The following is a 12,193-nucleotide window of genomic DNA, read 5'->3' on the forward strand; positions in this document are numbered from 1 at the left end:
TCTTCAGTCATGATGGGACTTTATCAAACCAAAACATATCTGTCTCTAAAAACTGCCAATAAACAGCTTCTGTGAATTCGACAGTGCCTTTCAGTAGATAACTTTAGTTTCTTCTATTTGACTGACAGCCAGCTGCTCCAAAAATCATTACAAGAGAAAAGTTGGATCTAAGGAGACATGCATTATCTAAAAATGTGTTTGTTCGTTCCATGGACCTATTTAGGGTGGCCACTTATACATCATCAAAAGGGAGGGGGGAGCAAAAGAGGGCACAGATTTGTATACAATTTACATATGTTGGTTTATATATATATAGAAGCAAGTTTATAAAGAATGACTATCATTTAAACACAAATGCACATTACCATGATGAGGAAGACCAGGTAACCTATGTGCCTTCTCAGAATGTTCACCACGGTGATATCGATTGTCAGTTTCAATGCCCCTGTTCTCTCTTCTTTATATTTTAACCAGACGGCTCTTCAACTAGAAGACATCTTCAAATAGAGGACTGTTCTTAGACAGCCCTCCATATAGAGGAATGTCCTCTGTAAAGAAGGACACATGGCCACCATACACAGATGCGAAGAACCACCTGTCAAATGATTTAGGCCCCATCTCTCTCTTAATCTCTCTTTGCGATGTAAGGCATGGGATATAGCAACATCACCTAGTGCTACTACGAAACTTCTGGTTCTGAAAACTGTACCATGGGACAGGCCAAATGGATGCCAGCTGAGATATGGCAAGTGGTCAAAAAGAAACAACGTAAAGTGTATATACCATATGAAGTACCCCATGCAGGTGATCTGATCTTATCAAAATGTCTGCATCTTTCTTTCTTAAAGGTAATGCTTTTAGAGACACACACATCCATCCGGACACTGCATATGTAGTAAATAGAGCACTTTCATCCAAAAAGTGGCATTGAGACTCAGCAATCAACAACAGGTCGGTTCTCAAATTATGGGACTCTGGGCCCTTGACTTCCTCAGGTTTTATCCAAAACCATGCCACTTGGTATCCTTCTAAGAACAGTAGCTAAGAGGACCACTGCAAAAGGTACTGAGAGCAGGTGCCCCCAGTAATTCAAGAACTGCAAAAGGCCACTTCTGATATACGCCTTTGACGCCTTTGTCAACTTGTCCTTTGCTCTTGATAAAACAAGATTGCAAAAGAAAGCTAGCTACTGAAGCCCCAGTGTTACTTTTTCCGCATGGATAAAGCCTTTTGCAGCAATAGTTGAATGCAGCCATGAGAGCAGAGTTGAATGAAGCAGGGGAAATAGAGAAAGAGGGAGTTATCTGGAGGAGTCCATTTTGTCTGAGAGGTACACCATGTGAGTTACTGTTATTTGTATTTCGTCTCATTCTTCTGCCAATGGGCACAGAGTGGCATTGGTGGGCTACTGCCCTTTGCCCTCACAATTACCTGGTGAGGTGGGCTGCACCGAGGCAGACTGACTAAACCAGTAATGCAGTGAGACTGAATCTGAACCCAGATCTCTATATTCCCAGTCTGATTAACTACTGTACAACACTGGCTTTCTCTGTGGAGTTGGGTTGTATTGCTTATTCAAAAGCATTTCCTCTGCATCTCCTGAAGCGGGTCGTCAGAACAATGCGGTGAAGTGGATTGGGCTGAGGTATATTAAGCCGTCATGCAGTGAGGCCAAATGGGGATTTGAACCCAGATCTCTACTAGATTTCTAGCCGAACACCTTAACCACTATACCAGACTGGGTCTTTCTGTAGAGTTGGGTCACATATGACTATCCTAAAGTGTCTCTTAAAGGAGATCCTATTAAATTTCTGCCAACTGGCCTGCAGCTCCATTATAATCTGAGCCAAATCAGTAAAAAAAAAAATGGGTGGAAAAAGAAGAAAATTTTCCTAAAATCTGAATGATTTCTAATCCTGGGGTTCTTTGCTTGTGGCTTAATTTACTGTTTTATGTCATTCAGAAGGACTTAATCCGAATGTCCTTTAGGAAGATAAGCTCTCTGCTTGTGATACAGAGTTGTTTAGATTCCATGGTGTGATTTGTTGGAGGCTGATGTATTTATTGCTGATCAGAGCTCAATGTGACGGCCTTTTCCAGTCATACGGTTCAGTGTGTGTCCAGACACTGTGAGCTTTTAGGACACTTAATTTCATTATGTTGCCCCATGTTCCTACATGTCTTCTGTATTTCCATACTCTCGGTCACATGCAGCGATTGCAGTTTGTTTTCTGTTTTAAATTCTGCATCCATCTTCTGAGTTATTTATGGCTTTCTGAGAAGCTTAGTCTCTTGATGTGTAATAGGTTTGGGAAAGCTATTAGACAGGGCATGAGGGATGCATCTGGCTAGCGCTTAGAGTCGCGTCTCATCAATTTGAAAATATATTAGAAAATATTAGAATGAAGAGTTCAGACCTAGCAATACATCAAGATGAACTGTGTTGAAAGAAATCGTGTTGAGGACATGGTAAACATCAGTCTTCACTTGCAAATATTTACGGAATTTTTCATTCATGCTGAAGTGGTTTAAAAGGAATTTCATTTTAATTAATTAGCCTCTCTCAGTCAGCCACTATATACTAATAAGCTTCCAAGTGACTGTAGAGGCAGCCCTCCAGATCAGGCTTCCTCAACCTCGGCCCTCCAGATGTTTTGAGACTACAATTTCCATCATCCCTGACCACTGGTCCTGCTAGCTAGGTATCATGGGAGTTGTAGGCCAAAAACATCTGGAGGGCCGAGTTTGAGGAAGATCAATAGCTAAAGGAACCCATTTCCAGTCTTCTCAGTGTCAGAGCCTGCTGCTGCTATGACTCACTCATTCACCCACTGACCCACCTATATTTCAGCAGAAGATGTCTTCTTCTAACAGCCCAGAGGAACAAGAAAGTTGCAATGAAGATATGCTGCAATTATACAGGGTGAGTCTTTTAAAAGAGGCCCCGTGGAACATGTGTACTCTGTATCCACGGGGCCTCTTTTAAAGGACTCACCCTGTACATCCTATATAAACCCTGTGAGTTGTTGAATTACATATAAGCATTTAGGGTGAGATGTAGTAGCTGCTGCATCATTGCTATTCAGCAAAAGGGAGTAATGTGAGCAGAGCCAGGACTTCATGGTGGGCTAGGCAATATAGCTTAGTGGTGCTCCTAGATCAGGGGTGGCCCACCCATGAAGCAAGGTGGGGCAGCAGCCTCAGGAGGCAGGAGCCACAGGGGCAGCAAATCCCAAGGTAGATATTTATTCCTCCCTTGTTACTGATGTAGATCTTCACTTACCCTTCTTCCCTAGCAGGAAGGGAGGTACCATTTTGTGGCTCGCCACAAGTGCCAAAATGTCTTGGGCCAGCCCTGTCCTAGATGCCTTCTGACCACCACCACTGGATGCAGTATAATGTTATTATGCGGCTCTAGGTATGTGTCTAGGTAGTTAATTTATTGGAATTAAGAGTAGGAAAAGCAGTATCCTGAATGAATTTTGCTTGGCACAGAGCCAATCCAGCACTACTTATGTATCTAGTTTGCTGAAAAACAACATGACAAGATGCACTGGTTCACTGCAAATCCACTTAAGTCTATAAACATTGTAAGGATCTTCTGTGTTCCAATGGGACTTGTCTGCACATGCAGCAAAGTGAGGTAGAAATGCAGTGGAAAAATTTTAAGGTGGTATAATGGACTGTATTTATTTCAATTTATGGATGGAGAATCACTTTTTAAAAAAGGGGAAAAAAGAATGCTCCATTACTCTAACAAGACACTCTACAATCAGAAAACTAATGCAGCAGGAAATGAGCTGGGACAGAACCTTTTCCCTTGTCATGCTAGTTCTTAACTGGATGAAGCTTGTTATATGGGAGAGCAATAACAAACAAAGAAAGGCAATCCCCCACAGACAGACTGTTCTACTATGCCAGAAATCTCACTTCGTTCTACTGCATATGTAGGCCAGGCTAGAAATCACAGGTTAGCTGCAAAGAGCTGTCACATGAGACATCTGTTTAAGCCCTCAACAGTCACATGCCCCTGGTGACCTGTCTCAAAAATCAACTGTGCTGAAGTTCTAGTAAATTATAGAATCATAGAGCTGTGGAGTTGGAAGGGGCCAGGAGGGTCATCTTAGTCCAACACCCTGCAATGTAGGAATATTTTGCCCAATGTGGGGCTCAAACCCACAACCCTGAGATTAAGAGCCCCATGCTCTAGCAACTGAGCTATGTTGATGGACAACTGCTGAAAAATTTGCTCCGCTGTCTGTTAGTATTGAAAATGGCTCATCATTTTATTACATTTGTCATTTGATTTCAGATCATAAGACATCAGGAGATTTTCCGCAGACAATATAACTCAGTCTTAAATGAGTTTGTGTTGGGTTTGGATCGCTAAGCCCCCTCTGCTTATTAGATCAGCGCTCTATGACAGCATGCTTAAATTCCAAGTGTCCATAGATTCTAATAAATAAGCAACAGACCTTTTCCAAAATAACAAGGCTCAACAGTGCAGCTTTAAATCAGTTTTCTGTCAGAACGTATTATACCCGTTCATATGTCATTACCTGTTTTCAGATGTTGAGATGTTCACTAAAACCTATTTCAGTTAGCAAAGTGAAAGTTGAGGACTCCTCCCAAGAGTGATGATTTCATTTACTTTTTATCCATGTTAAACACCTCCCACCCCCGCAGTGGTCGCATCCACACCATACATTTAAAGCATATGGTTTCACCCAAAGAATCCTGGGATCTGTAGTTTACCCACCACAGAGCTGTAATTTCCAGCAGCACCAACAAACTACAGTTCCCAGGATTCTTGGAGGCAAGTCATATGCTTTAAATATATGGTATGGTAGTGGCGCCCTCCCTGTGGAACGCCCTCCCACCAGATGTCAAAGAGAACAACAACTACCAGACTTTTAGAAGACATCTGAAGGCAGCCCTGTTTAGGGAAGCTTTTAATGTTTGATGTATCACAGTATTTTAATATTCTTTTGGAAGCCGCCCAGAGTGGCTGGGGAAACCCAGCCAGATGGGCGGGGTATAAATAATAAATTATTATTATTGTTATTATTATTATTATGGTATGGATGTGACCAGTGTGTCACGGATCTTTACAGCCATTCGCAACATTATCCAAAACGCTACAGGCCGAATTAGAATAGTACATGCCTATGCAATCTACATCATAAGAACACGAAGAGCCCTGTCATGGAAAGATTCCTCTCATCCCTACTTAAAAGTTCTGCACCTCCTACATAGTCAGGGTTCTGTAATGCCTGAAGAGGGCAAAATAATTTGTCTATAAAAGGGCATTTTGAATGATGATTCCTGAGACCAAAGAGGTTTTCCTCTATGTTTGGGTACAAATGGACACCATTTTGAATCAAGAGGGCAGGCTAAACCTTTCAAAACTGCTTGATCTTTAACCATTTATTTTAAAAATGTGCTGATTTTTTGGTTTCTTAGAATTCCCAAGCAACATTGTGTGCGGGGCTACTAGTTTTTAACATTATCAACTGGATCCTCTTGCTATAGATGACCAATACTTCTTATTCTAACAACAAGAAGCAGAAATCATATCCAACAGTTATCAGCACCTGAGGCTGATGAAAAGCACAGTTAAGTATGTCAACACAGTATAGAAAAGGTGGATCAGTGTCAAAATCTATTTTAACAGTTACTACACTCCAAACAACACCTCTTTTCTTCCAAGAGACTCAGTCTCCACAAAACATTAATGGTAATCACTATATTTTTTGGTGACTGTTCAAAACTGGATGAGATTCCAGAAGGCTACTTTGAACTATGTTCCCTTAGCATACAAGCCTAATGGAAGGGGGAAATTAAGTCCGACGCAAATGGAAAGCCTAATGATGATAAATTGGAAGAAAATACCGTCTCCATCAAGATGCCAGAAGAAACACAATGGCAAACACTACAGAAGCCAGGTCAGTCTGCCCTTGCCTTATTAAGCGTGCTGATCTTTAAAACACTGATCGCATATTGTGTTTACTGATAGAGCTTAAATGTAGATTTACAGATTCAAGAAATCCACTTAAGCTTCTAGGTTTCTGCCTGCCAGATTGTTTCCTAAATTCTATGACTCATCTAGTGACAGCAGATGAACATCAAAGATCTTATCGCCATGCAGAGCTGCTGGTAATATGGAGGAAATAAGAGAGATTCCTATAACAGAAGGAGGACAGGCCCGTGGCAAGGTGAGTTACTCAATCGGTTTTCTGCTGGTCATTGTCTTCTCTACTACCATGGCTACTAGCCATTACAACTATGTTCTGCCTCCATGGTTGGAGACAGCTTGGTTGGAGATGCTTCTGAACACCAGCTGCTGGAAGCCACTGAAAGGACCAGTGGTCTTGTGCTCAGGTTCTGCTTGGGCATTACCCACAGACTTCTGGTTGGCCACTGTTAGAAAAAGGATGCTGGACTACATGGGCCATTGGCCTGATCCAGCAAGTTCTTCTTATTTTCTCACAATAACCCTCCTCAAGTAAAGATATGGGGTTCTGTATCTTTCTTCCTGGAGGGTAGTAGTGGAAGGAAACAGCTTGGGTGATTCTGAGGGTGGGGGAAGAGTTGGCAGGCAAAAGTAAGTAATGTTCTTTTCAGACACCCATCCTGTGCTCCTGACTGCAATCTCCACTAGCTGCTTTTCATTTAAAAAGCAGAGGAAATCTATATGGCAGGGCATGTAAGGTGTAATTTGACCTTTGAGTTTCACCACTGTGTTGTAGTAGGTAGACTCCCGGCGGTAACTTAATGGTAAGTCGCTTTCTCCAGTTTACCCCACAGAGTTATTGTGAGGTTAGAATGGGATAACTTCACGCGTGCCACCCTGAGCGACTTGAATGAATGGGATAAATTTTTATAAATCGATGCTGCTATTATTCATTCATTCATTAGTTACACAAAAAACACCTAATACAGCCCAGTAACAAACAGTTAAATGTGTGTATGTGTGTGTGTGAAAGAGAGACTCAGCCAAACCTCTAAAAATAATTATCACGAGTATCAGAACCACTCCCCACTCCAAGCAGCGTAAACACAATCACCACTAAAACTGATCAGCCTACTTCTACCTGTGGGTGAACTTGGAGGAAGGCCTCTGAAGATGACATTGGAACCATACAGGCTCATACAGGAAGAGAGGTATTGGGGTCTTGAGCCATGTAAGGCCTATCAGTTAAAACCAGCACTTTGACTTGGGCCCAGAAACTGATCAGAAGCCAATGCAGGTGGATGCTCAGACTCTCTCACCCCTCTTAGCCTTCTGACCACAGTATTCTGCCACAGCTGCAGTTGCTGAACCGTTCTAAAGGCAGTTCCATGTAAAATGCATTGTAACAATTTGTGGGTTTACTGGAACACAAGACCACCAAAGACTTGTTATCCACACCCAAGTAGAGGCATAGCCAGGTGCCAACCTAAGCTGGAGCAATGAATCTAAGAGCTCCTCACTACCACAAGCTATGGCAATATGAAGATTGAACCAAGAGGAAGAGAAAACAAAGTGAAGAGGAATGAGGGGAAAGTAGGAGTAGAAAATCTAACAACTGTTTGCAGTTTTGTCAGTCTGATTCTTTGCCCAGTGGAGAAGTTAAGTCCCCAACCGCTGGATTCCTTTATGGCCAGGCAGATGTCATCCACAAGAGGTGAGGGTTGCAACCAGCTATTCACTGGCAGAAACCTTATGGCAATTTTCTATACTTTAACTTCTATGTGAACACTAAATCTTAAAAGTTTTGCATTCAAATACAAGTGGATTGTATGAAGGCTAATGAATGCTAACTGGGATATAAAAGGGACTATCTTTTAAACTTTGCCTTGCAAAGGATTCACTAAAACAGATCAAAAGTAACTGTAACTGGAGAACATCAAATTCCTGCTGAGTCATGCCTCATTACCAACCTGGTTTCAAATATTTTATATATATATATATATATATCCTATATGGATTCAAATAATGGCCTGTCGTGCTAAAAGACTCAGTGTGGCACTTTTCAAAAGAATATAAAAATATTACACTTTTTCTAATTTCACTCTGAGGGATTGTTTAATATTTCCTTTTTAATGCCACTCAGGAGATTTGCTTATTATTATTACCATCATTGTTCATTATATCACACTTTTTAGTTGCTTTTCTTTGCAAACTGTAACCCAAAACAACCCTACTATATGCTTAACCCTTGCATTGAAAAAAAAGGGCAAATAGATCAATGAGAAAAAGCGAACTGAAATTTATTTCAATTTCAGCAGTCTTCTAGACAGTTTTAGGTTGGTTCTAGTATAGCTCAAGTTATTCTGAGCTAGGGTGTAGTGTGTATTAAATCTGCAAGTAATATCAAAAAGAGCTGGAAGTTGAACCAGCAACATAGTTTCCAAGACTGGGGTAATATTATTAGCAATGTTCTAAAAAGCCTAGTAAAGTCTCATATGGACAGCATTGCAGTAGAACAGGGGTGGAGAACCTATGGCTTTTCATTTGTTACAGGACTACAACTCCTATCATCCCTGACCACTGGCCATGGCGGCTGGAACTAGCACCCAACAACATTTGGAAGGCTACAGGGTCACCCACCCATGCCAAAGACTCAGAATAGAACTGCCAAGGTGACAAACGTTTTAGAAGATATATTTTTTTTATGTGATAGAAGTCTAAAGTGATCTGGTATGTTTTATCTAATTAAAAAAATATGGAAGGGGCAACTTTTTTATATTTAGCAGAAATATTACAACAAGGATGGAAGAGTGTTCATTCTGTCCACCGGCAAACTCAGAATTACAAAATAAAAAGGATGGCGTGTCAGATTAGATAAAGAAGTTGAAAAACTTCCCTCCAGTTAAGAGCGATAAGAGCAGTTAATTAATGCAATTCCCTTTGTAGAGAGGATGTGACAACAGAGAAGGGTATGTATAATTAGCAGAAAGTCTTGTGGGAATCCCCCCCCCAATTCCTGCTCTCTGGCTGAACCTAAATTCTCAGCTGGAGTCACTTTACTGCAAATGGGGACGGATCAAAATAGCTCACAGAAGCAGTGGGAGAGTGATAAGGGTCTGCTCAGCTTATCTGACCTGCCGCAGAGACAAGAGAATGCTTTTGCTGAGAAGAGCATGGCTGGAGATCTTTTCTGACTTGGGGGACTTTGAAGAGCAGGATGGAAACATATCTGTATGAAGCTCATCAAACAAATGAATGTGAGCAGAAGGAAAAATAATAGTACGGAAAAGGCTCTGATCCAGGCAACGTCAATTGTGTCCAATGGAAAACAACGTTCCTTAAACTAGTCAGGACTAACTTTATTTTCTTATGGCATTTCTTACCCATCCTTCACCCTAAGGCTGCTGGGCAGGTTACATAAACTAAGATCCCATAAAAAAAGAATAGTCAACAAACCATTCAACTATTTTAATAAAGGAACTAAAAACACCATTTGCAAGGTGGACAACTAAAAATGTGTTATGAATTTGGGGGTGCAAGACCGTCTAACTTTCAGATCACGCTAGTGCCTGTGATAGTTAGATTCATGCATGTAATTAAGTGTCAAAAGTCAATTAAGTCAAGACTAGCCTCCTGCATGAGGTGTTTAATTACGCTTGCTTTAAAATCTACGTGTCAGACTACCTAGAGGTTAGAATCGAAGGAACCGTAGTATTCTAGGCATAGTGCATTTTACATTGTAGTCCTAGCCAAATTAACAAGCGTTAATGAAGTCAGGCAAACTTCAAAGCCCCTATTTTTGAGAGCAGGAGAGCAGGTACTGTCTTAGAGCTCTCCACACCTAGTCGCTTAAAAGAGATGCATGGATCCAGGCGCTCTAAGAGGAAACTGGTTTTCTAGATCCATTTCAATCGGAGTTTAGGTCCACTTTTGGCACAGAAACTGCTGGCACAGAAACACCCAGTACGACAGCCTCAGTTGGGAGAGAGTTGGGGGGGGGGGGAGAATGTGTCCCTGTTAATACTCCTCAACCTCTCAGTGGCTTTCAATACCATTGGCTATGGGCCCGTCTGGAGTGACTGTCTGAGTTGGGGGCAGGTGGCACTGTTTTGTGGTGGCTCCGGTCCCACTTGGAGGGTGGTGCTTGGGGAGTGCTCTTCAGCCCCATGGAGCCTTCAATGTGTGGTTCCTCTGTGTTCTATTTTATCCCCTATGCTGTTTAACATCTACATGAAGCCGGTAAGTGGGTTTATCCAGAGTTTTGGAGTATGTGGTCAGCAATATGCTGGTGACACACAGACCTACTTCTCCTTTTCATCTACAGGTGAGGCAGTGGATGTGCTGGACCCTTGTCTTGTTTCGGTAATGAACTAGACAAGAGTCAACAAACTGAAGCTCAATTCAGATAAGACTCAGGCCCTGTTAGTGGGTGGTTCCCTACACCAGATAGATGGGAGGTGGTCTCCTTTTGATGGAGTTACCCACACCCCCTAAAGGAGTGAGTATGAAACTTGAGGGCATTCCTGGATCCTCTGCTGTTGCTTGGCTCAGGTTACCAAGTGCTTTCCATCAGCTTTGGCTGGTGGCCCAGTTGCACCCCTCTCTGGACAGAGATAGCCACATGCACCTCTATGGGGAAGGAGTTCACTGCTTTGGGACTGCCACAGAGAGAAAGCTTTTTTACTGCCTCCCCTGCAGATGAGGGCTGCAGCACTCCCCACAGATCTCTGAGGGCTGCGGCACTACCAATAAGACCTCTTCCGCTGATCAGGATATCCAAACTGGTACCTATTCGTTCCACTGGTCATGGTAGGACTTAGCTGTGGCTAGCTTGGTCTGAAAACCTTCAACAAATGCTATCAATTTCAATTACCTTTAACTTCTTTTTATCTTCCTCTGAGGAAAATCTAGGTACACCATGATCTATTATAGATGCCTGTCTATTTCTCAAGATAGAGTAAGGTCACATCTCAGCCCTGTCTGCTGAAGGTTTCTGCCAATAGACTGCAGGTCAGCACTATGTCAGAAATTCACACCTGAATTATTCAGGTATTTGAGGTGGCCCTGGCTGCCCTTTAGGAATTGCAACAAGCTCCTGGCAAGATGTTTGGCTTCAGCTACATCCAGTGTTGGGTCGGTGGTGGGGAGGGAGAACACCACAGTGTTTTTAAATCACTGAAGTAAAAACGAAGTTCAGACTGAGATCGCCAGTTTATTTTCAAAGGCCTAGAATTCAGCCTTGCTATGAGGAAAGGGTTTTTTTAAAAAAAACAACACCGTTCTCGAAGGCATTGTGAGGCAGTGTAACAAATGTTTCCTGCTGAATTTCAATTGGAAAAAGTGAACATTTACCTAGTAAAAACAAACAAAAACGGAAGTACATATTTCTGTCTGTACAGCACTGTCTTTTCCCTTTCTCGTCTGTGTACTCATTTCAGCTGCACCCTCAGGTAATAGAGAAAAATCAATTTTTGTCTTTTGTTCCATAAATTACACAGGAATTTCTCTTTGCACTTTAACAGAACAAACTGCAGACAGAGAAACTCTGTCCTCTCATTTTCACCTCTTTGTACAAAAAACTCCATTAGAATTGAGCTACAGTGACATACTAATTGTAATGATTAGCTCATTTGTTATCAATGTCTACCTGCCATTCCTATCGTTGTTTTATTTAATTTCTTACATTTCCATTTCTTTCCTCTAAGGAGCTCAAAGTGACGTACATGGTTCTCCCGCTACCTATTTTATCCTCACGACAACCCTGTGAGGCAGGTTGGGCTGAAAGACTGTCCAAAGCTCACTCAAGGTAATGTATATCAATTGACCAATGTATTACTGCTCTTCTTTGGCAGGGGTGGGAACAGAGAAATGACGCAATCCATCATATTTGCCTGAAATTTATAACACGCTCTGAGCTATGTCTTAAAATTTAAATTGATGATTAAATTTTATTTGGAGGGCATGATTTAAAATTTGGATGGCCTATGGTATGGAAAGGCAATTATATATATATATACCGTATTTTTCGCCCTATAGGACACACCGGCCCATAGGACGCACCTAGTTTTCAGGGGGGGGGAATCAAGGGGGGGGGGAATGATCCCCCCCCCGCAGCTCTGGGAGCAGTGGACAGGCTGCACGCAGCCTGTGCGCTACTCCAAGACCTTCTCCCTGCTTTTGCGGGAGGTGGCAGAATTCCCCCACCTCCCGCAAAAGCCCACAGGAGACCCGCGTGACTCC

The 12,193-nt window shown here is 42.1% G+C and overlaps 1 protein-coding gene across 5 annotated transcripts in view; it reads right to left on the reverse strand.

Moving 5' to 3' along the window:
* The window catches only part of CALCR (calcitonin receptor), a 151,973-nt gene that overhangs the window by 34,042 nt on the left and 105,738 nt on the right, over positions 1-12,193 (reverse strand). The gene's annotated exons all lie outside the window — the stretch shown is intronic.

Source organism: Podarcis liolepis (assembly GCF_965112155.1).
Source record: "Podarcis liolepis genome assembly, chromosome: 12".
Taxonomy (NCBI): Eukaryota; Metazoa; Chordata; class Lepidosauria; order Squamata; family Lacertidae; genus Podarcis; species Podarcis liolepis.